This window comes from Canis lupus, chromosome 8 (genome assembly GCF_003254725.2).
Source record: "Canis lupus dingo isolate Sandy chromosome 8, ASM325472v2, whole genome shotgun sequence".
NCBI lineage: Eukaryota > Metazoa > Chordata > Mammalia > Carnivora > Canidae > Canis > Canis lupus.
Genome location: NC_064250.1, coordinates 49,158,224 through 49,183,599, shown reverse-complemented (window position 1 = coordinate 49,183,599; position 25,376 = coordinate 49,158,224).

Here is a 25,376-nt window from a genome sequence, read left to right as displayed (position 1 = left end):
GTCTCTCACAAATAAATAAATAAAATCTTAAAAAAAAAATTAGGTCAGGCTAGGTTGCATTGTCATAACAAATAGCTCCCAAACCTCAGTGGCTCAAAACAAAAGCAATTCAGTTCTTGCTCAAGCTGCATGCTCACTGCAGGTTGGCAGGGAGGCTCTGTTTGCTGACGTGACTCAGAGACCAGGCTGACAGGATCCCATCTCGAGCAGAGTCCTAGGATCACGATGCTGGTGAGGAGCAGGGCTGGAGGGTCTCCCAGCAGCAGAGAAGGGCTGCAGCCTCAAAGCAACACATAGCACCTCCGCCCACAACCCACTGGCCAGAACTAATCATAGGGCTGCTTAACTTAAGGGGGGCAGAGAAGGATAATCCTCCCACATGCCAGGAAAGAGAGGGGCATGGGACGTGGGCCAACGGCTGGAGCGGCTGTCACAGGCAGAGGCCCGAAGCACACTCCTTGCCTGGTGGAAACCTTGACCCGCTGCTGCTCTAGAAAAAGATGGAAAACACGAAGCAAAGGCCTGGGCCCACCTTGCACATCCACACTTTATAATCTTCTCCATTTATTCACAGGCATGACCACATTATTGATGCTCGCGGTAGCAGAATTATTTACAAATGTAAATTATTTACATTATATCCACCTTTTATTCATATCATATCATTACTACATTCACTTAGCTTTCGGAGCAGCCAAGCGAGGGGCCCAAAGCCTCCCAGTTATAGGGAAGGGCTGAGGTGTTCTGGCTCCTAATCCAGGGACCTTCCATCAGGTTCCGGCCAAGTCAGGGCTAGGACAGGTTGGGTCTAAAAACTTGGTGCTTAATGGTTTGGGTTTGGCCTCCCCCAGGGAGCTGGATCCCTGTGCTCCTCAGGGGTTTCACATTTAGTCTGCATAGGTTCAACCCCACTTTCCAACCCCAATGCTATTGGTAGCCCCAGAGATAACTGTCTTTCTTTCTCCTCCATCTGCCGGGGGTAGAGAGACTCCATCGGACCCCAAATACCAGGCGCCTCTCCGTCAGCACTTCAGCCCACCCCCATAAACCTGGCAGGCAATTCAATCTCAAGGGCAGTGGGGAACACAGGTGAAGCAACGAGTGTGTGTCTGGGACAAAGTGGGGTTGCTGTGGGATGTTAGGTGCATGGTGGGGGCTCGGGGGTCGGAGCTGGGACTGGGGCTGGGGGGACTTGTCCAGTCTTTGGAAAATTAAGAGAATGAAAAATAGCCTAGGTTTGACTATAATTTTTACTGCCTGGCTGTAACCCAGGCTAGAGGGGGCAGGTGAAAACAGGACAATCTGGTTTCACAATCCACATTGTGCGGCCTTGAGTGTTCTCAGGGCCCCAGGAAGCCGTGCACGTCCATGGAGGACACCTAGAGGAGCCAAGGCCCATCCTCATGCTCTGGGGGCGGGGGATGGGGCTGCCTTAGGCATGCACTGGGGTACTCACCTGTCAACTCAGTGCTGTGAAGCAACTGTTGTAAACACAAACGTTGGAATGTGGTCACTTGTATTCTTTTCACCTCAAAAGAGGTTTGCACCATTTACATATGCTTTTAATTTTCTCCTGGAAAAAAAATGCAACATTAGGACTGGGGGGGCCCCCAGATAACTCTTCACCCCAAGACCTCCTTTTCGCTTTGCTGTCTTTACTGTGCACCCCACTCCCACCCCAGATCGTGAAGGCTGGGGTGGAGGGGGGTAAGGTTGCACCTGCTGACCTGCCACTGGGGAACTCACATGGTGTCTGGCCTCGGGTTGTGAAATGGCACAGAGACTGCTGGGGGTCAAGAGGTGAAGGAAGACAGATTTCAAATCCAAAGAGCTGAGGTGGAGTCCCTCACTCAGTGATTTTCTACTTGCGTGGTCTTGGAAAATCTTTTATTCTCATGAACTTCCTTATCTATAAAACAGGACAATAGTAACAGTCTATTTTCTAAGACTTTTTAGTTCATTCATCCAATGAATATTTATTGAGCACCTACTATGTGCCAGGCACTATTCTAGGAGCTGGTGGTACAGAGGAGAGCAAGATGGAGTCCCTGTGCTCACAGGGCTTTAGTCAACGGGGAGTCTGGGGGAGTACACAATAACCAAGGATTACAGTTCTGCTAAGGGCCATGAAGGAGGCAACCAGGATAGTAAGATAAAAGGTAGCCAGCTGAAACTCAGAGGTGGCTAATTTAGACTAGGAAGTCAAAGAATACCTCTCTGAGGAGGTAACACTGGAGCTCAGACTAAAGCACAGGTGAAGATCTGGGCAGTACATTCAGGCTGAGGGAAGTGCAAAGGCCCTGTGGCAGGAATGGGCTTGGCAGGCACAGGAGGTGGCCAGAGTGGTTGGAGAAGAGACAGTGCTGAGTGAGGCCACTCCTGGGAGAAGAGGGAGCTCTGACATAGGTCATAAAGAGCAAGCTTAGGAACTAGTAGGGGAAATCCAGGCCTCTTGCCTTGCAATGTGTCTCCTCAGGCCTGTCCCCCACTACAACTGGCTCAGGAAGAACCAGAAAGTGTTAAATGGAAACCTGGCCTGGCCAGGCCACCCTGAGACCACATGAGCCCTCCCACCTGCATCCAGGCAAGCTCAGGCACTTGGTGGACTGGCTTATTGTGGGCGGGGGAGGGGGGGAGGAGACAGCTCAGGCCCCCTCAGTCCCAGAGACGTTGGGAAGGGATGGTGCTCTCACTTCTGGCAAAGTAGGCCCAAACGCACTCTCCCCGGGAGGAGACACCTGCAGTCCCGGACCCACTCGGCAGCTTCATTTCTGCCCTCCAGACTACACGCACAGAGGAAGAGTGACCTCTAGTGATGGATGCCCTGCAGAGAGCTCAGCCTCCCGCTGCCTGCCACCAGGCCCCTGCTTCGGAAACCGAGGTGGGGGCAAGGCTGCGTTGGACTTGGGGAGTGACCTGTGGCCCTGGAGCCCAAGCCATCCTCCAGGGCTGGGAATCAGCCTGGAGCCCTGGCAAGGGCACTCAACTGGCTTCAGGAACCCCGATGCAAGTCCAGGCTCTGCCTCCGGTTGGCTGGGTAGCCTGAGTGGCTGAAATTCCCCCAGGCTCAGTTTCCCCTTCTAGGCTCTCCAACATCTCCTTGTGTCTTACATCAAGACTCAAAGTAGGTCTTAGTCTCTCCATTTTAGAAATAAAGATGTGGGGTCACCTGCCAGGGCTGTAAAGGGCCAGGATGGAGATTCAAGTCAAGGTGGGTCAAACCCTAAGTCTACGCTTTCTTTGTGCCTCACACTTCCTCTGCCTGGACCTCGCCAAGCAAACTGGTGAGCTCCCAGGGCAAGGCTGGCCTTTGGGGAAGCCTGTTGGTGGCCACACGCTCTAGGAGGCAGGGCCAGCTCAGTAGGAGTGAGCAGGAAGCTGGGGTCTGCAGCTTATGCATGGTCCACACATGGGCAGGATTTGTGTGTGAGCAGGGACTGTACATGTGCGGGGTCCGTGTGTGAGGGAGGTCTGTGCGTGCAGGAGTTGGCTTGGCCCCACCCATGGGCCTTCCCAGCCCCGCACCACACTCTTCCTTACAGGAGCTTACAGAACTCCCACCTTAAGATTGGAGGGAAGGGGGTGGAAGGACTTCCATGCTCCCCTAGATTTGGGCCTCATGCGCGTTTGTGTTTCCGTCTGCACAACTGGAGAACTTGATAGTTAAAAACCCTCTAAGGTCCTGAGCACCAGTCCCTGGTGTTGGAGTCGCCTCTACAACAGCCAACTTCAGCGGAGAGGCCTCCAGTGGCAGAGACTCACTGCTGCCGTCACCACATTCCATTCCGATCAGGGGCATCTGTAGTCCCACAGAATTCCTCTTTATACTAAGCTGTCATCTGCCTCTCCTGAACTTTGAACCATTGATTCTTTCTTCTGGAAGTCACACATGATAAATCCATGGAGCCTTTCTTATGATGCTTTTGAAAACAGCTCTTGAAAACTCTTCTGCTCAACAAATAGACCCGGTTCCTTTGAACACTCCTCATATAGCACCTTGTCTGGATACTCCCTTGTCCTGATCCCCTCCTGCCAACTTGTCCCGCTGATCCAGGTCACTCATCAAACTTTGGAAAACTATATGTGGGTGGACTCATTATGATAATCCTGGGCGGGAGGAGGAAGCCCATGAACATAAGACGATTGTCCTACACATGCTACATGTTCCTACAAAATAGGGGAAAACTGTGGAATCAATCACGTTAGAAAGAGCTGAAATAGTAGGGTTTCTGATTTCTGTTGATTCAGCCCTCCCAAGCTTTCAACAACAAAAAAGTCTACTATTTCATCTAGTTAACACATGGTTGCTTAATGAAAAGAGAAGGTGAGGGAGAGCGAGAGAGAGAAGCCTGTTGCCTTGTGTTCCCCACCCCAATCCCCAGCCAGCGGCCAACTGGACACTAAAGCATACGTTCAATTCAGTACATATTTATGGAGAATTTGGGGGCCTCAGAGCTTCTGGCTTACCACCCCTTTGGGAAATTCTTGAACTGTCCTCATGTGAAGTGACCAGATTTTCAGGGTGGAAAAGAATCCCAATCATTGGCTAGTGGACAATTTTTTAAAGGGAATTTTAATTTCTTCCTATTTTGTACCCCAACTCCCTTCTGGGGAGCCAGCTCTCCCTTACCCTTCAGCCCCGTGCTCCGAGGGCCCCAACACCAGCTGGGCACAGGTAACCTACTTCCCAGCCAATCCCAGCTTCCCATCCCCAACCTAACAATTGGTTCTTGAATGGGCACATGGCCTGGGGAGGCAGTGGTGCATAATGATTCTATTTCTGGGAATCTGGAAAGAAGCTCTCCCCAGTGGATTTGAGGACCCAAAGCTGGAGCTGCTATAGCCACCTCGTGATGATGCAGCGAAGGGGGCTGTAGCCCGTTAGTGACCATCCCCAGGAGAATCTCGTTGTCCTGCCTCTGTGTATTTTGGTGCCTGGTCTCTGTTCCCGGACCCAGCCTGCCTTCCCCCACTGCCACCCACCTGGATCTCTGGGGCTCCTAGTCCTAGTACACTTTCCTCCTGCATTACAGTTGCCTGAAGCCATTGCCCTCCCATGGTGGCTGGGAAGACCGGACCCCTTTATTGCCCATGACCAGAGCCTGTAGATCAAAAGCCTTGCCCACATCTGACCAGCCTGTGTGCAACAATGGCTCAGTCACCGGGATCAGGGATTTGCAACTCATGCTCTCTGCAAAGGTTGGAAATGCTTTGTCTACAAAGGGAGCTGGGTCCTGACTGAACACAAAAAACCTGAGCTGGGTCCTGGCTCCTAGGTGAGGAGACTCGCCCTGCATCTTAAAGGGCCACTTGCACAGACCCAAATGCACACCTCCTAGTGTCATTTTATCTTTCTTAGCCCTGAAGGCAAGAAAGGCAGGCAAGAAAAAAGACCGGGCTACAATCTGAGGTGAAGAGCCGTGGCACCTGGAGGAAGGAGCTCATGGGTGATCCCTCCATCCCCATTCCTGGGGTGTGGTGACCTTAGGGGGGTATTCTGACTCTGGAGGTGACCCAAGCACTGGCCTCTATACTCTTGCCCTCCTGTCTGACCTCCGCATGCTAGAATTGGCTGTCCCACCCCAGCAGAGAGACAGAGGGGATTTGTTCAGGCTGGGTCAAGACAGGGAGAGTGTGGTTGCTGTGATCATGTTTTGGGAATGGATGGGAGATCATTTGTGAGCCCTCCAACATTTCTGGGGCTTGGACACACAAGTAAATGCCTTCTCAGCGATTTCTCAGTTGGAAGTACCTTCCTCCTCCCCGGCTGCCAATCACAAGAAGGTCTGTGCACGAGGCACGTGTCAGGCCATCCCCAGGCTGAAGCTGAAGCCACCATTCACTTCATTCATGCAATAAATTTGTATCTAGCACCTATGATGTGACCTTTCTAGAAGCTGGGGAGGTACAATGAACGAAACAGACAAAATCCCTGTTATTAGGACAACAGTGTTCTATTGAGAGAGTCAAACAATAATTAACAAGAAAATATCTAATAATAATAGGTGTTATGCAGGACATTTTAAATGGGGTGAAGTGGCAATGACTGACTAGAGTACTGGTCAGGGAATCTGAGGGGTTTTATCTTTTTTTTTAGGGAGAGAGTACACAGGGGAAGGAGCAGAGGGTGAGGAGAGAGAATTTTAAGCAGACTCCACGCCCAGCATGAAGCCCAACATGGGGTTCGATCTCACAACCCTGAGGTCATGACCTGAGCCAAAATCAAGAGTTGGACGCTTAATCCATCCAGGCACCCCAGGGAATCTGAATTTATTTATTTATTTTTGAATCCGAATTTTTAAAAGTCAGCCTTAGGGGGTGTACCTGGGTGACTCAGTCAGTTAAGCATTCGACTCTTGATCTCAGGGTCATGAGTTCAAGCTCCATGCTGGGTGTGGAGCCTACTTTAAAAAAAATAAAAGTCAGCCTTAGAAAGATCAAGAGATGAACATTCTGGATAGGGGGACGGGCTGGTGCAAAGGCCCTGGGGTGAAAAGGTGCTTGACATATTGAAGGAACAATTACCAAGTAAGAGTATCTTGCATTTATTCCAGGCTCACTCGCCAGGTAATGTTCTAAGCCCTTTATGTTTCATTTATTTCTCACAGCCACCTTCTGGAGTAAGGGCTCTATCATCCCCATTTCACAGATGGCAAGGAGACATAGAGAGTTTGCCCAAGATCATCTGACTAATAATAAGCAGCAAAGATGAGATCCAAATCTGGCCAGGCTGACTCCGGAGCGTGTGCTGTGCAAAGGGGAATGCTGTGGAAACAGACTTGGGAGCCTCAAGCACAGACGATACTGGAAGTACCAGGACAGGACGAGGAGGCTCATGGAGAAGAGGAGAGAAGAGAAGAGGGCTGGGGCTAAGCCCTAAGCATGTCCACATTCAGAATTGGAGCACAGCCTGCAAAAGAACAGGAGCAGCCCAGGAGGTGGAGGGAAACCATTGAGCTTCCATTGTCACGGCAACCAAGGAGGAGGCTGCATGAGGAAGAAGGGAGAGGTCAGGGGTCCCCCGAGTCCAAAGCTGCAGAGAGGCCAAGGAAGGTGAACACAGAGAAGCGACCATGGCTTGGCATCAAGGGGTTGGGGTGGTGAAGGGTGTTACTGGTGGCCTGGACAGGAGCAGTCTCAATGGAATGGAGGTCTTGGAAACCCTACTGGAGTGAACTGGGAGAAGGGTGTCAGATGGGGAGTGGAAGCAGCAAATTTGGTTGGCTCCGAGGTGAAGTGAAATGAGCACTAGACTAGGAGTCCAAGGCCCCTCCGCTCCCCCCTGCAACTACCTAGCCCTCTGATTGTGGACAAGGGGTCTAACTTTTCTGAGCCTCAGTTTCCTCATCTGTGAAATGGGGCTGATGTTAATACCTACTTTGCAGGTCTACAGTGAAGTATCTGATGAAAGATACGAAAATGCTTTGGAAACCGCACAGCCCTGTGAAGAGAGAAGCTATTTCAGGGCTCTCGAATGGCTTCCCTCATGTCGGAGTGGGGATTTGCTCCCTCCCTCTTCTTCTGCTTTAACCATCTGTCTCTGCAGCCTGAAATCTGTTCCACCTGACCCCTAGCTGACCAGAGCCTTCCCTGTCCCTCCGTCCTGCCACAGCCTCCTCCTCACAGTCCTGGCTTGGCTCTGGGGGGCTCAGTTGAATATGCAAATGTCTCCCCAACCAGCTGGTGTCTGCCTCCCAGAAACACATGTTCCAAAGCCCCTCTGCCTCACCGGGGAGGGGGGCCAGAGCCTCTGCCGCTCCGCAGCCTAGAGAGGACACATGGCTGGGCATGGAACGACACAGCCAGCAGATGGGGAAGGGCTGCTAGGCGTGGACAGAGAGGGCAGGAGAGGCCAGGGATATGTGGGGGCGAAGAGACCAGTGGCCATGGATGGGGGGCCACAGAGTGTCAGGTGTATGTCCACACGTCACCAGAGCACACAATCCACCGGGATGCCTTCATCCCTACCGACCCGTCTACAGGGCATCTTGGTAAAAATCCTCCAAATTCTATTGGGTTGCGCAAAACCCGCCCTGCCTAAATTAATATATATATATCATAAGATACTTAAGGCCTTCAAAAAGAGTAGTAGGAGGGACTCTCAGACACTCACCTTTCAGCTTAAGAAATTACACTTTTTTTTTTTTTTTTCCAAATTCAAGTCAAGGTCCTGGAGTAACTACTCTCCGCTCTGGGGACCTGCCACTCTGAATTCAGTGTTTGTCATCCCTGCAAATTTCTTTAGACGTTTACCACGCAGAAATGTATCCCAAAACAGAAGGCACTACTATTTTGTATGTTTTAAAGTTCTATGTAAATGGCCAGCACATAGTGCATCTTCTTCCACTAATTGCTCCTTTGATTCCGTGTTATATTTATGGGATTTAAGCATGTTGTCAATTCGCTCACCTTCACTGCGTTCTTGCCCATATTTTTCAATAGCACCCTGGTTCCCCTGATGGCAGGATTCCAGGCTGTGGCCTTGATCCTCTTGTTCCACCCGCTTCCCCACTCCTCCCCCACCACCTGCACCTTCCCCTACCCATAGCACCGCTCCCCTCTCCCGTCCCCTTAGGCCCATACACAGACTCTAAGAAACTGGCAGAAAATCTCAAGCTAAGACCCATGGCCTGTGTCTCTCTGCAGTTGAAGGTCCTGTGAAGGCCCCGGGGAAGGAAGCCCCTGCAGGGGCGGGGAAGCCAGTAGAAATCTCTGTCTCTGTCTAGCTGGGCTAGGATAATGAGCAGACTACCCCAGGGCTCATCATCACCACCACTCACGCAATACGCACTATGGGCCATGGGCCCTTCCAAGCCCCTTGTAGGCATTTAATCCTCACACAGGCCCATGGGGTGAACACGATTACTTCTGCCACTTTCCAAGTGAAGAATCTGAGGCACAAGAAGGTTCAATTAACTGGCCCAAGGTCACCAGTCATCGAGCCAGGATGTAACCAGAGGAAACCACAACATGACCGCCCGTGGTGCACCCCAAGTTCCATCACGTGGGCCCCGTCCTGTTGGCCAAGTGACAGTCACCTCTGGGCCCCAGGGTCTGGTGCTCCCGCATGCTGCGAGATCCTGGGCCTGAGAACATTGCTAACTTGGTGTCAAAGGAGCCCCGTAAACACCCGAGGCACAAAGTGCAAATACTGTACTTCTGGGACCCAAGGGCAGCTTTGGACTGTGGCTCTTTCCCATGCGATGGGCCTTGTTCCAGTTATTTGGAAAATGGGTGATTAGAGTAAGAGCATCAGGATTTTTGAACTAGGTGGTTTCTAAGATCTCTTCCATCTCCCAAGTTGTGTGTGGCTCTGAAGCAGAAGTTGGCAAACATTTTCGATAAAGGCCTAGAAAGTAAATATTTGAGGCTTTGAGAACCATAGAGTTTCTGTCACGACCCCTCAGCTCTGCCAAGATAGCATGGAAATGGCCACGGATAATACACTAGCAGATGGGTGTGGCTGTGGGCCAATAAACTATGTGTATAGTTTGAATTTCATATAATGTTCACTTGTCATGAACTACTATTTTTCTTCTGATTTTTCCTCCAACCATTTAAAAATATAAAAGCTGTTTATAGTTTAGTCAAAAATGGGCGGTGGGCTGGACTCAGCCTGTGGGCTGCTCTGGAAGGAGGAGAAAGCTGGATTGGGAGGCCCAAAGTCCTGGCTTTGAATTATAGCTCCGCCCTTTTGGAGTTTCACAACCCTGAGCAAGTACATAACCTCTCTGGACCCCATTTCCTCTTTGCTACAATGGAGGTACCACCATCTACTGCCAGCCCGCAGGGATGAGAGAGGTCAGGAGCATATAACCAGCTCTTGGAAGCAGAAGTGGTCCTTAGGAATGTTAGCAGATCCAGGATTCTTCCCCACAAGGCCCTTCTGAGCTAATAAGTCCAGGACACGGTTGGCCCTTTCCATCCTTTGCTCCTGCCTCCTTCCTCTGTCCCCAAGCCCTAGAGTTTACCCAGAGCCTGCTCCTCTGATGGCCCAAGCCATGCCCCACGAAGGGCCCAGGACCAGAGTGTGCCCCACCAGCCATTCTGGGACCCTATGGCCTTGCCCTGGGAGGGGTGCCAGGACTCTTGGGCAGGGGAGGAATTCACAGTGCTCACACCACATATCCAGGACGGAAAAGCTCTCCTTTCATCCCTCCTTTTCTACAGCAATTTGTTCAGGGCTGTTGTTGACTAGGCAATTCCAGGTGACAGGTCTCTAGGATACACCAGGACTCTGGCTTCTGCAAGCGTCTAGAGTCCCCTTGTATCATCACCAACATGACCAATGGCAAAAGGGTCAGGGTCTGGAGAATGGAAGGAAGACACTGGAGTTGGACATCCCTGAGCTGTGAGCATCCCAACCCCAGGGCCTGGTGGTGGGCAGCACAGAGCCTTTGAGAAAGAACCAAGGGCAAAGACTGGCAGGCAAAGCCCCTTCCTTGAGGCATGTGTCATCTAGATTCTGGCCCCGCTGCTGGGAAAGGAAAACAGCTGGAGCTCCTCTCTTTCCTACTTTCAAGCATACATTATGCATGCCTGGGCAAGGGAGGGAGAGGACGCAGGGCAAGGAGCACCACCAGCAAGTGTCCCCCGCAGCTCACCGTCTGTGTTAGTTTACCAGCACTGCCATACCAAAGTACCACAGCCTGGGGGGCCTCAACAGCAGAAAGGTACTTTCTCACAGTGCTGGAAGTCTAAGATCAAGGTGTTGGCAGGGGTGGTTTCTCCGGAGGCCTCTCTCCTTGGCTTGCAGACGCCCACCTGCTCACTGTGTGCTCATGTGGTCTCTCCCCTGTGATGAACATCCCTGGTGTCCCTTCCTCTTCTTCTAAGGACCTATTGGATTAGGGTCCACACATTCCACCTCATTTTACCTTAACCACCTCTTCAAAGGCCCTCATCTCCAAATATGGTCTCACTCTGGACAAGTAACCTATGAATTTGAGGGGGGACACAGTTCAGCTTGTACCTACCTATCTCTCTACCCCAAGCCTAAGCAACTCACAGCTTCCCCCACCCCACGATGATGGTGGACACGGTGGGGAGCCTTTGGGATCCTGAGTCCACGGGTTCTTGCAGACAGGAAAAGACAGCCTTGCTGGGGAAGAGGGAGAAATGTTTTTGGAAGCAGTGGGAAGTCGGTGACTATGTATGAGGAGCGCATGGTGTTGGTGGGCGAGGGGATTGTATCAGTGTAGACGTTGCGTACTCCTTGAGGACCCAAATGCGAGTAGCTGTGATTCTTAGGAAAAGCGGGTTGTGGGGCCCCTGGAGGACACCTTTGAGGTTCCGCACACCCCATGGCCTAGATGCTGTCTCCGCCCCAGCTCCGGGTGTGGCTGGCAATACTGAGTAGTGGCAGTGTCCCGAGCACCTGATCCAACGAGAGCCCCACTGCAGCCTGTTTGAAATCACTGCATGGGTCTTGGGGGCTCCTGCTAGGCCACCCCACTCTGTCACCCTCCCCTTGCAGGGGGGAGGGGTGTGTGTGGAGGATGTGCCCAGGACAGGGGCGAGGGCACCCAGCTTGCCATCTCGGCTGCTCAGGCCCGTCCCCAGCTGTGCCCCATCTCCGGCCACTGCCCCATGGAGACAACCTTGTCCCACCTGGGAGCCTCCTGCCTGGCACCTTCCCCCACTGCCCGCCCCCCCAGCAGACCCGGGGAGGGTGGCCGGCAGGCTGGGAGCCGGCTCGCGTGCGCCTCTCCCTTTGTGCGCACCTCCTGGTACGATTATTAAACGCAAATTACAAAAGACGTGACCCAAACGATCTTTATTTCTTCTTTCAACAAGTGCTGCCTGCAGGGCCCTGATTCCGAATTCCGTTTCAATTATCTCAGCCATTTTAGACACAAAGCGGCTGGTGTTTGTAATTGCCAGAGAGGCGGCGGCGCAGGGAGGAAGGGCCAGTGGCTCAAACCCAGGACGTCTGTCTCTCCAGCCCGAGCAGTCCCGAGCCGCGTGAAAGGCGCCCAAAGCGAGAGCGGAGGCGAGGCGGGCTGCAGGCTGTCCCAGCGCATCGCCGGTGCACACCCCCGGGGCGCGGGGGACGCGGCACAGATTCGCAAGCCCTGGGTTCCACACACCCGACCCACGAGCCCAGAGGCTCCCCTGGCAACAGAACGTGCTGGAGAAGCCCTCCCCTTGCCCTCCGCCAGGGCCCCCGCTCCCCCATGTGCTTCTCCGTGGCGAGGCCAGACTTGCTGTTCCAGGAAGGCCAAGAGCAGGGACCCGGGCCCCCGCCTTCTGATGACCCTTTCCTCCTGGGGAGAAGGAGCAACAAGCCTCCCCCGCACACGCACGCGGCGGGCAGGGGCCTCCACAGGGAGGAGCCTCACGAAGTAGAGCAGGAATTCTGCTTGCTTCCCAGTGTCCCCAACCTGCTGCCACACACACAGGATATGGCACTGAGAACAGCCCAGACCTCGGCGTCTGGGAGGTCTGCCCGAACGCTGCCTGGATGTTTCCTAGCCACGTGACCTCGGACAGGTTCTGTGACCTTGCTAGGCTTCCATCAGGGCCTTCATCTGTGAAACGGGGTTTGGGGCGGGGGCGCAGCCACGGCGGCTGCAACACACCGAATCGTTGGGAGGGTCAAAGAAAACCTAACATATGGGACGCCTGGGTGGCTCAGTGGTTGAGCATCTACTCAGGGATCCCGGGATCCCAGGATCGAGTCCCGCGTCGGGCTCCCCGCCCAGAGCCTGCTTCTCTCTCTGCCTGTGTCTCTGCGTCTCTCCCTGTGTCTCTCATGAACAAACAAATAAAATCTAAAAAAAAAGAAAAAAGAAAAAGAAAACGTAACATAGACCCGTGCACGGTGCCTGGCACACGAAAGTGTGTAGTACGTGCCAGCTGTCGGGGTTAACGGCCAATAGATTCGCATGTCTGAGCGGCCCGGGTCCAAGCTGCAGGTACATTCTGGTTGTCCCTCCCCTGCCACTCTGCTGTCCCCCGGATCCCGGGAGGGGGGCTGACCCAACTCTGGGCCTGGGGCCCCCGCTGCCGCCTCGCCGTCCCCACTGAGGGGCCGCGGGACAACAGGCCCAGGCTCGCCCCGGGAGGGGCGATTTACAGCCGCGCTTAGCGAGGGCTGGTGAGTCATTTGTCACGCCGGGCCCGGGCACCTTGTTCTACCTGTGTTGAGTGTGTTTTATTGGTGTTGAGCAGAGTGAGGCCAGAGCAGAGTCGGGGATAGGAAACCCACTCAAGTGAAAAATGAGGAAAGCCAGATGGGATTGAGGCGCGTGAAAGGGGGAGAGCCGGCGGGGAAGGAGGTGACGGGGGGGGCTGTAAAACACAAGACGAATGTGTGCAGCAGCCCTGGGGTCACCAGAGAGGGGCTCCAGGCCCTGTGCCCCCACTCCCACCTCTGCCACGAACCGCCCCCCCCAGGGCCCCAGAAGCGTGAGCAGGTGCACTGGCAGGCAGGTCAAACATGCTCAACGAGAGGAGCCGCTGAGCATACAGGCCGCGGGCCCCGAAGACAAGGATTTGAAGAAGAAAAGCAAACCCATCCTGGGGCTTCTGCTTCCCAGGCCTGTCCCCCAGAAGTCCTCTCCCCAGCCTGCTCCGGACAAAAGGAGGCCGGGCGCATCTGCTGAGAATTGCAGCCCCTTCCCGGTGTCCCAGGGCACGGAAGTTTCAAGTCCAAAATCATGAACCGAGACTCTGGCGAGGCAGATGTAGAGATCTCCCGGTTAGCAACAAGAAAGGGGAGAGGGGAGAGGGAGAGACAGGGAGAGACAGGGAGATAGAGAGATAGACCTCGGCTTTGTGCCTGCAACAAGCCACTAAAGGTGCATTTTTAATTAAATTTATACAAAATGTGTCAGTTTTATCTCTGGGTTTCAAACCTGACTCTTTTCTATCAAAGAGAAGTATTGATCTCCATTGCCCCGGAGCTACCTGACTGAATTAAACAGAATAAATAGAAGGAGGAGGCCTGGAAGGGCTCAGAAACAACCACAGAGGCAAAATTCTAATGGCTCCACAGTCATTTGCTGCAATTAAAAAACAAAACCATTTAGAGAGCCGGTTAACACCTTGAAGTCAGGAAACTCTCACTTCAAAAAAAAAAAAAAAAAAAAAAGGCTCCAAACAGCTCCCAGGCAAAACATTTTAATTGCTCTAAATCCTTCCATCTTCCATCTTTGGCGGGCACTTGGGTATCTGTGCATTTCCCTCCAACACCCCCAGCACCCTCGTCCACATCAGCCTCCCAACACCGTCATTTGCACAGAGCACCTCCCACCTCAAACAGGGCCTAATGAGCAGGCCCCCTCCCTGGGGATCTTCTTGGGCTTCTCCCCACCTCGGCTTCCTCATCGGTAAAAGGGAGAGAGTAACACACACTTCATAGGCTTGTTGAAGGTCCATCCACAGACACTGTCAGATTCTCCCGGCCATGGTACCCTTCACTTACGGGTTGTCTGATGAGTGACTTATTTTAGGATTTTTCCCATCATGTTTTCTTATTTGGGGTTCTTCCCTCCTAAGGCTCTGAATTGTGAACCTTGGGCCTTGTGACTTCCCATGTCATCTTTTGTGGCATCTAGAAGCGGACACCCCAATCACCTAAGGGCCCACAGAGCCATCACAAGAGCCATGCAAGAGCCCTGCATTTTAAAAAGGCCCCATGCTTGGTCTAATGCTCTGTTGTCCTGCAAGAATTGGAATTCTTAATAATTTTTGAAGGATCCCAGAGCTTTCATTTTTCTCTAGCCCCAGAGAGTTATGTAGCTTCTCTTGACCTCAGCACATCCCAGACCTGCCCCTAGGTGTTCCATCTGTCCTTATTCCTGTCAAGCACACTGCCAGTTGCTCCAAACTAAATGTCTTTGCTTTTTCTCTTGCACTGCCTCTACTGGCATGAAGACCCCCCAGGCTCTCCAGACCAGATGCTGGATCCAGATCCATCCCTCTCCTTGGAGTCCACACACCCCGTTGGTGCAGTCGTGCAGTCCCTCACCACCTCACATCTGTGAAAATCTCCCCCTGCCCAAGTCTCTTCCTCATCAGTCCATTCCCAGCAAGGCACACTTGGAGCAGGCCGGCGTCCAGCACTATGCTGAGGTTGGCCCGCTAATGCAGGGCCACTTGACTGTGACACCACCAGCTTCAGCACCACCTGGACCTTATGAGGAATTCAGATTCATGGCCACCTACTGAATCAGAATCCTGGGATGGGGCCCAGTAATCCATATTGTAGCAGGCCTTCTCGGTGATGCTGAGGCTCACTAAGGTTTGGGAAGCACTGCTTCTTGGTGGGTACTGGTCATCAACCATCCCTGGCTCGCCAGCCCTCAGACCCAGTGTGGCCCTTCCTGGGACTCATGTCCCTGCCCTCGGGCCCCTCTGAGAAGTAGAATGTCCTGGCCACAGAGCCTATCACTCCTCTGCCTATCAGAAGACCTGATCATTCCCATCTCCAAGCAGGCCGTAGTGGGCTGACCAGCACTGCTTAATTAAATAGAGAAAAGATCAGGTTAATGCCAGATAAGCAGGCAGGATTAAAACAGACAGGAAGAATGGACAAGGGGGAGCTGTCAGCACCCTGGCCAGTCCAGAGTGATTATTAATAATGATAAGCAGGAGAATGGAAATAATAAAGGAATAATGAACTGGTCCTGAAAGTGACAGGAGATTGAATCTGATAGAAGGCTGAGCCCTGGGTGCCTGCTGCCCTGGGGGTGGAGTGAGGCCACGGGAGCCGAATTTGCTGTGGAGGTGCAGGGCTGGGGAAAGGATTTGCTTCTTTTGGGGAAGCCAAAGACCCAGAAGGCTGATCTGACCTGAGGCCCAATTAAACTTACATTTACCCTCTTTCTTCCTGGTGGATATAGGCCTTGATGTCCTAAAGTGCATCAAAATTCCCTGGGGCACTCTGCTTAATAACATGCAGATTCCCAGGCCCGACCCCAGCAATTCTGACTCCCCCAGTCTAGGGATTCTGATTGTCCAGGTCCCTGCGTGGAAGCCAGGCATCTATATTTTGTGAGCCCCCCTAGAAGGATCTCGTGCAGGTGGTCCATGCACAATGTTTTGGGAAAGGCTGATCTTATGCCAACCTGGAGGAGAGGACATGTTTCACTTCTGGATCATTTCAAAAACACATCTGGCAGCAGCTGCCCAAGGATGGAGAGCAGAGAGGGAGGAGGGGGAAGGATGCCTTCTGATGCCTTCTGCACGGGCTCCACAAAGCTGCAGGCCTGCATGCAGGAAGGAAGTGCACACCACAATCAGCCTTGCTTGTCGTGCCCTGGCCACCTGGCACTGGCGCTGACAGACACAAGCACTGCCATCTCCTTTGACCCGTGGTCACAAGCAAAATGTCCACGGAAGCCAGGAGGAGGAGGCAGGGACTGGGGCCAACTAGGGTAGCCCAAACCCTGCCCGACTCCTCCAGTTAGTGCTTCAAGGGACAGTATTCTTGGCATTGCTGGATCTTTCCCAAAAAAACAGAGGTCTTTTGATTTTCCTAGGATACTCTGGATTTCTCAAGATTGACCACTAATACCAAAAGGTCAGGTAAACTGTCTTAGTACTGTGAGAGTGCAGACCACTACCTGTGAGCCAGCAGTTCGAAAGGTTCTTGAATAGGGTTGGGGTTTGGGAAGATGCTTGTTTAAAATGCATAGCCTCAACTGGCGGGTATTATGCTAAGTGAAATAAGTCAGTTGGAAAAAGACAATTATCATATGGTTTCACTTGTATGTGGAATATATGAACTAGAGCAAGGGACCATAGGGAAGGAGGGGAAAGAGAATGGGGAAAAATCGGACAGGAAAACAAACCATGAGACTCTTAACTCTGGGAAGCAAACTGAGAGTTGCTGGAGGGGAGGTGGGTGGGGGGATGGGGTAATGAGTGATGAACATTAAGGAGGGCACGTGATGTGATGAGCACTGGGTGTGATATGCAACTGATGAATTATTGAAAACTACATCTGAAACTAATGATGTACTATATGTTGGCAAATTGAATTTAAATTTTAAAAAAAGGAAAAGAAATAAAGTGCATATTCTCAGGTCTTCCCTGCTCAGACTCCAATCCAGCAGCTGGGGACTCAGGAACGTGCATATTTGATAAGCTCTGTGGATGCTTCTGATGCGGGTGGTCCGTGCCAGGTGACCACCTCTGAGAAACTCTGCTTTGCAGATGATCTCATTTTGCTTCTAGCCTCCAGGAAAACACTTGAAACGGCCTTCTTAAAGGAGGCCAGGAAGAAAACCTGAGGGAGACCCTGGCTGGGGGACAGAACCTTGCTGTGCCCCAGTCCGGAGGAGGAAGTGACAGGACGCTGATGATACACGAAACAGGAAGGAACACTACTCACCTCACCAGACACTTCATGAGCACGAAATGAGAAAACCCTGGGTCTAAGCCTCTTACCTCCAAAGCCGGCATGACTCAGTACCCACCTCCTGGGAGTTGAGAAGACAGACAGAGATGATGCACAGAAGGCATTTTGTAGGGGTACCCAGGTGCCATGGTCGGTTGAGGGTCTGACTCTTGGTTTGGGCTCGGGTCAGGACCTCAGGGTCATGGGATCGGCCCCATGTGGGCTCCACTCAGTGGGGAGTCTGCTGGAGATTCTCTCCCTCTGCCCTGCTTACGTGCGCTTTCTCTAAAATAAGTAAATAAAATCTTCTGGGGCTGCTGGTGCCTGGCTGGCTCAATTCGGTGGACGTCTGCTTTGGCTCAGGTCATGATCCTGGGGTCCTGGGATCAAGCCCCATGTCAAGATCCCTGTTTGACAGGGAGCCTGCTTCTCCCTCTCCTCCCTGCTCATGCTCTCTCTCAAATAAATAAAATCTTAAAAAAAAAAAAAAAAGGATTCTGTACATTGCCTGGTATGTGGTAAGGGCTTCCCAAACATTAGGCATTACTATTACTAGAGGGAGAGAGACAGCAACCAGTACCCGGAGCTAAGGACAACACAGGGAGTTAGCTCTTAGTTGTAAATAGGTACTGGGTACAAAACTGGGTGACAAGCGCCTGATACCGTGCCGGCCACAGAACACTCACCAGTGTATTAAAGACAGCCGAACAGGGACACCTGGGTGGCGCAGTGGTTGAGCGTCTGCCTTTAGCTCAGGATGTGATCCCAGTGTCCTGGGATCGAGTCCCACATCGGGCTCCCTGCAGGGAGCCTGCTTCCCCCCTGCCCGCATCTCTGCCTTTCTCTCTGTGTCTTTTATAAAAAAATAAAATCTTGGAAAAAAAAAAAAGGGCCAAACAGAAGACCCACAGGGGATCCAACCCTGATTTCCCCTCTAAAACTAAACGCAACAGCCCGCCCACAGCCCCTGACACACAGACTGGCCCAGTTTTTCAAGCCAGGCCTCCTCTGTCCCCGCCACGGGCCACCCACCTCTTGTCTCTGTGACCTCACCCTCTTGCTTCCCTCAGCCTCCCATTGCCCTGGAGTAGCTACCCCAGAGGACTTGTGTTCTCTCTGTCATTTCTCATCCCAAGGGTGCATCGGGACAGGCTGCTTGTCCTTTTGGAGGCGTAATGGCAGCCTGGCGGAAAGAACTCGAAGGTGAGGCAGTGCCAGGGTGGAGGAGAGTGAGGAAGAGAGGAAGAGAGGGGCAAGTGCAAGACGCATTCCTAAGCGGAGAAAGCAAAACGGAGGCCACGCTTGCAGAATGGTCCCAGTTACATAAATAAAGCCAAGTCCTAGGTCTCTATTCGTACGTCCATGTGTAGGTAAATGCACTGAAACATCTGGAGGAACACCGCGGTCGCCTCTGGGGAGGCCTCTGGAATGGACAGGGCAGGACAGAGTGAAAAGGAATATTCACTATATTTAGATACATAGTTTTTAATTCAGTGAATATATATTCCTGAATAATATTTTATAATATTTTATATAATAATATAATAATTTAAAACAGCATTCGTAAGGTTTTAAAGAAAAAACTTTTTTTTAAAGGACTCGTATCAAAAGTTTTCATATCCCTGCTCCTCCCCCAGGTCAAAAGAACCATTGCAGTGCAGAAGAAGGCACAGCCTGCTCTCTCTGGGGTCGTATCTTCTTTCAACAGTCTCGGGTCTTCAAGGGTCTCTGTGTCCTTCCTCACTCTGGGCTCTGCGGACCCAGGCTTCCATTAGAATGTCAAAAATGATTGCCAGATGCCCGTGTTTTACTTTAAATCGGGCCATCTGCTGTCCCCGATCCTCAAATGTACTGGATTCTCCTTTCATGGAAAATCATGGAAAATTAAGCTGCAGATAAGATATAAAAGCTTGCCCCGGACTCTGAGCAGCTCCCTGGGCAGGGCATCCGGGGCTGAGGTGGCCTTGGAGGACCTCTCTGCTTCCCAGCCTGCTGGTCAGGGCCCCCAGGCTGCCCAGCACCATGGCACGGGGGACGTGGGGGGATAAACACAAACTCCCCCAACTCCTGATGCACCTCCGATGTGAGCGGTGGCGGGGAGAGTCTTCTCTTAAAGTCATGTTTACTGAGGTATAACTTATATATGATAAAAAAAAATCACCCTTTTTTAAGTGGGTAGTTGCTGAGTTGCACAAATATAAAAAGACGTGTAACCACAGCCATAGTCAAGCTGTGGGGTATTTCCATCACCCCCAGAAACTTCCCTCCTGCCCTTCCGCCATCCATCCTCACTCGCCCTGCCCACCCCACCCAGGTTGGGGGTTTGATTTTGTTTTATTCTGCTCTCTAGTTAAAGAGCTAAACTATTGTTTTTCCTCTTTGCTTAGCCTCCCCTATTAAGTACCATCTCTGTCATCTACACCCCATGAGGCGCCTTTCTTATTTGGTCTTTGCTTCATTGTCCTTAAAACCGCAAGAACCCCGTGGCCGGCACTGTGTCTCGGTGTCCCACTGCCACCGGGCTCCCATAACAACAGCCTGGCCCTTCACCAGTGCCTCGCAGGCTCCCCTCTGCGGGCAGAGAACCTGCCACCAGTACCGCCGCATGGCAGAGGGGGCCTTGCTCCCCGGCCCCACCCCGCTGAGGTCTGGGGTGCAGTCGCCCAAACTCCTTCTCTCTTCCCACCTTCAGAGGCGATGCCCCTAGATCCCGGTGGGCAACATGCAGTTCTCTGGAGGGCACATCCTCCTCTCCTAGCAGCCTTGATGCACCATGACATCCCTGTTCTCTGGCCATAAAGCCACCAATAGAGGTTCTTCATGCCCAACCTCAGCAAAACAAAAAGAAGGGGTGGGGAGAGCTGTTGCCTCTCCCTGCTGCAAGGAAACCAAATTCCTTTTGCCAAATGCCTGCCGGGCCTACTCAGTTGGATTTGGTACTAAACCGGCATGAGCGACAGAGGAATCTACCTGTGGCTGCTCCTTCTATCCCTCTCTGGGAATCCCACCCACACCGCAGCTGAGCCACTGGGGCTCCCACGGCATGTGGCTTTGGAGAAGAGGCTTCACGCTGGCACGTGCCCGCCCTGGCTGGCTGGACCACCCCAGGCCCACTCTTTGGATCCCTGAGGAAGCAGATACCACGTGGTTAAGGCCTGTGAAGGATGCAGAGGGGAGGAGGCAGGAGTAGCAGGGCAAGCCTCCAATGATGAAGGTCTGTCACCAGTGGAGAGAGAGGGGGAAGGAAGGAGGACCGGGCAGTGAGAGTGTCAGACTGTGGTGCAGCTCCTGAGGACGTCCTGGCCGGCCCAGGGAGAGCTCTGCAGGGAAGACTGCCGTACAGGAGGCCCGAGCTGGCCAGCAGTGGCGAGCCTTCGCCACCACCACGCTTTGCAACTGGCTGGGTGCTGTCTGCCCACTGGGGCAACCCTGAAGCCTCCGTGGCCGATGCTGTCCACGAGCTACGTCCTCTCTTGAAGGGTGAGCTGAGTGGTGCACCCGTGGGGCTGTCCCTCCTCCTGCCTGATGGATGTGGGTGCTCTCCTGCCCCTGAAGCCTGCAGGGCAGACATGCTCTCTGCAGTCTCAGCTCCCCCCCAGCCTCCTAAAGCCTCAGTGGCATGCTTGAGGCACTGGTGGCTGCCACAGAAAGAAGGAGGCAAGCTTGCTTTCTTTCTTTTTCTTTCTTTCTTTCTTTCTTTCTTTCTTTCTTTCTTTCTTTCTTTCTTTCTTTCTTCTTTCTTTCTTTTTTTAAGATTTTATTTATTTATTTATGAGACATAGAGAGGGAGGTAGAGAGAGAAGCAGGCTCCATGCAGGAAGCCCGATGTGGGACTTAATCCCTGGACCCCAGGATCACGACCTGAGCCGAAGGCAGATGCTCAACCCCTGAGCCACCCAGGTGCCCCACCGTCTATCTTTCTTGACTGCTGAGCTGGACACTCTTTCGGAGCAGACACTGTTAGTTCCACGGCAGAGTTTAAGTGGTTCGGGAGAGGGCAAATGGCTAACCAGTCACTGGCCCAGGAAATATCCCAGGACTCTGCTCATACTCTCGTCAGATCCGTGCCGGACACAGGGTTGGGCTTCTCGATCAGAGGAGGAGAAGCTTGTGGCAGGCAAACTAGATCTTTTTCCAGAACTTGCGTGATTTTAGGTGACACATCCACCGGAGGGTCCTGGTTACTGACAAAGGACACTTCAGGCTCCAGTCTCAGAGCATGAGCCAGTGCAAGGGCTCTTGGAGGGCAGGGGCCTCGTTGGCAAGGGGGAGGCTGGGCAGGGGTCTCACAGTGGTCGAGGTCCGGAGTGGCCGGGCCAACATGTAAGGGAGTGGGAGGATGCTGAACTGCCCCTACTTAAAGGAGCCATTGCTTCTTTGCTCAGGCCAATCACCACCATAGGAGCTGTGGCCCCAGAGTGGCCAGATCCTCTAATTTCCCCCAGAGAAGCCAGAAATCTGGGTTTAATGTGGCACCTTTGCATTTTTAATACTGATAGTTAACTACACAATTTAAAAAAGTGGTAGGCCAATCAAACATGACCTCTAGGTCAAAGTCAGCCTGTGGGCCTCCAGTTCATGACCTTAGGGTAGACGCCCATATAGACCCTAATGCCCATGACTCCCTATCCGGGGCAACAAGTGATCCCTGACTATCCCTCCGTGTGATCCGAACTACCCCTCACTGAGTGCTTACTTTGTGCCAGACACCTGATGTGTAGCGGGCTGTTTGATCAGCCTGGAGCCTCTGAGACGGTAATTATTTTCTACGTCACTCTATAGATGAGGAAACCACCGCATAGACAGGTATGGGGACCCGTGCAAGGTTGTACAGGTAGAGCGTGGAAGAGCAGAAACCCGAACCTGGCGTCGTCTACATTCCTAGACACTGTACCCTCTTGCCTCTCTCCGTGGATCAGACTCCCGAGGGACACTTTGCAGTAAGCAGCCCAAACAGTACCCAGGGGGCTTCTGGGACTTAGGAGGTCATCCCAAGATCTCTGCATTCTTTCCATCCAGGACCGTTTTGCAGGACTCTTATTGGCCTTCTCTCAGCCCCTTCAGAGCCAGGTGTTTTCTTGCAGAGAGCACGCGGAGGGGACTCCCTCTCCCCCAAGGCAGCACTGCTTGCTGCAGCTGCAACAGATGTTCCTGGGCGCGCTGGCCGGCCACGGTTCTCTGGGAGCCAAGAGCCCGAGCAGCCCGGGAATTCTGGGCTAACGCTCAGCCCTGGCATGGTCCCCTCTCTTGCTGACCCCTCCGGTCCAGGCCACCGTGACAGATGCTGGGAACATATGCCGGGAATTAATTCGCCCCATCACAGCCACAAGAGGGCCAGCCGCTTCTTCCGTCTGCTTCCACCACCCTTGCTTTTGGATTTCTACCTCGCCAAAAGAGAAATTTGCCTTTTCCTTCCTCCCTTGCTCCTCACCCCCCCTCCACTGGGCTTTGTCTTCATTATTCTGAGCCCACCGCCAAAGGTATGTGACTCCCAGAGAACCCCCGCCTTCCCCAATCTCGAAGAGGATCAAAGGGCCCAGAAGAAGCCCAGAGTCACTCCTCCCAGCTTCTGTCTCCAGAGAGCTTGTGTCCCAACCATGCTGGAACTGAGAAGTGGCTTCCCCCTGCCCCCTCTTTGCTGAAGGGAAGTTTGTCTCTTTCTTTTAGGAGCCATGAACCTTATCACACTCGTCCAGTCTTCCCTTACATCTAACTCAAATCACTGTTACTGCAATTGAGCACCACGCAGCTGAACTTTAGGGAGCATGTGGAGGCTGTTATGTGTCATCTTCATTCTTTCCTCTAAGGGGAGGTTGGGAGGAAAAGAGCCAGATCATTAAATATTTTAGGCTTTGCAGGCCACATGGTCTCTGTCACAACCAAGTTCTGCTTTTGTAACACAAAGGAAGCCATAGACAACACACAAACACAAGAGCGTGACTATGTTCTAGTAAAACATTTATAAGAATGGTGGCCGGCTGGATTGGCCCGGGGGCTGCAGTTTGCAGACCCTGCTCTAAGCAAACCAACCCCACCTCTGTATTTCAAGGTGGACATTCAAAGTTTCCCCCTTTCCCCACTTTCATCCCCACTTCGCAACATCTGGTTTGGAGTTGTTCCCACTCATCTGGAAAGCCTCTGTGGGTTTTCGAAACCAGTGCTTTGAAAACAGAGATGAGACCTGCCTGTTTCTCTACCAGTTTGTGAGCCCCTTGGGGTCTCGATCATGTCTTATTCGACAGGGAACTCCTGGCATGTGCAAGGGGCTTTACGGGATCTCAAACACCCTTTCTTCTTTTTTTTTTAAAAAATTTATTTGAGAGAGAGACAGAGAGAGAGGCAGAGAGAGAAGCAGGCTCCATGCACCGGGAGCCCGATGTGGGATTCGATCTGGATCTCCAGGATCACGCCCTGGGCCAAAGGCGGCGCTAAACCACTGAGCCACCCGGGCTGCCCAAACAACCCCTCTTCTTACCCTGAAGAAGCTGATAGGCTGGGGTGGGGAGGGGGGTACAGATAGAAGTGCTCTGCGTTCTCAAAACAGAGCTAAGCTCAACCACAGGAAGGAGGAAGGGAGGAGGAATCAGGAGACTGGCCAACTATAAATTCACTGCCACACCTGAAAAACTTGAGGAAAGTTAACAACAGCAACAAATCAACTACTTAATTAATCCTGATACCCTAAAGCACTGACAGACAAAACTGATGCCCTGAAAAACAGTTTGGCAGCTTCTTAAAAGTTAAACATAAATAATTCTGCAACTACTCCATCTGCTCTTTAACATTTTTTTTCTGAAGTTTTACATAAACTGTTTTTCTTTAAGGAAATTGGGGGGGGGGTACATAAACATAAACACACCATATGACCGGTGATGGCACTCGTAGGAATCCACCCAAGGGAAATGAAGACGTGGGTCCTCACAAAGACATGTACGTGAATGTCCACAGAGGCGTTATTCATAACAGCCCCAAACAGGAAACAACTCGAGTGTCCACAATGCTGCAGGGTCAAACAGTGTGGGGTGCGTCCGTACAGAGGGGTACCCTCCAACCATCAAAAGAACAAACTACTGACACATGCTATGGTATGGGTGGACCACGAAAACATGAAGCGAAAGCAGCCACACTCAAAAGACCACATATTATATGAGTCCATTTCTATGCAGTTTCCAGAAACAACAAATCTTACATGGGCAGAAAGCAGATCAGTGATTGCCTAGGCTGGGAGTGGGAGCGGGGATTAACTGCAAACGGACACAAGGGAACGCTGTAGGGTGATGACAGTGTTCCGAAACAGGGTTATGGTGATAGTTGCACAACTTGGTAAATTTACTAAAATCACTGAATTGTGTACTTTCAATGGTGACTTTTAGGCACACATATTGTACTTAATAAAGTTGCTATAAAAACAAAACCCCGGTGCCAAACCATTCTCCTATCCATGGCGAAGAAAGAATGCAGGAGAGGAAGTGAGGGAGCTATCCCCTAGCAGAGCGCAGGGGTCGTTGCCGTAACATATCCAGTGGGACTTCCCTACGTTCACTTTTAGGAGTCCATCCAGTTCTAAGATCCAGCAGTAGTCAGCTTTTACCGGGCATCACTATGCTAAGAGGACAGTACTAACATCATTCCCATTTTACAGATGAGAAAACACGATCAGAAAGGGAAATCAGCTCCCTCAAGGACCCACAGCTCCCGAGTGGGGAGCTGAGACCCACGCCTGCCTGATTCTGGAATCTGCGTTCTTTGCTCCTGCGCCGCCCTATCCCCATCTCCCCTGCCCAGAACCCATTCCCCTGTGACTCTCTGGCCCTGGGAGAAAAGCATAGCCCTGCTTAGGCAAAGCTGAGCAGGGATGCTAAGCTTTCTCATCTCACTGTAGCAAACACTACCTTTCATTCAGGTCTCCAGCACCAGGGTCCTTAAGCAAGAAGGGCCCTGATTTACGTAAGCCACGCATTTTGGACAAGCAACACTGAGCAGGTGCTAGCATCGGTGTCTGTCTGGAGCATGTAGTCCCTAAGGCCTG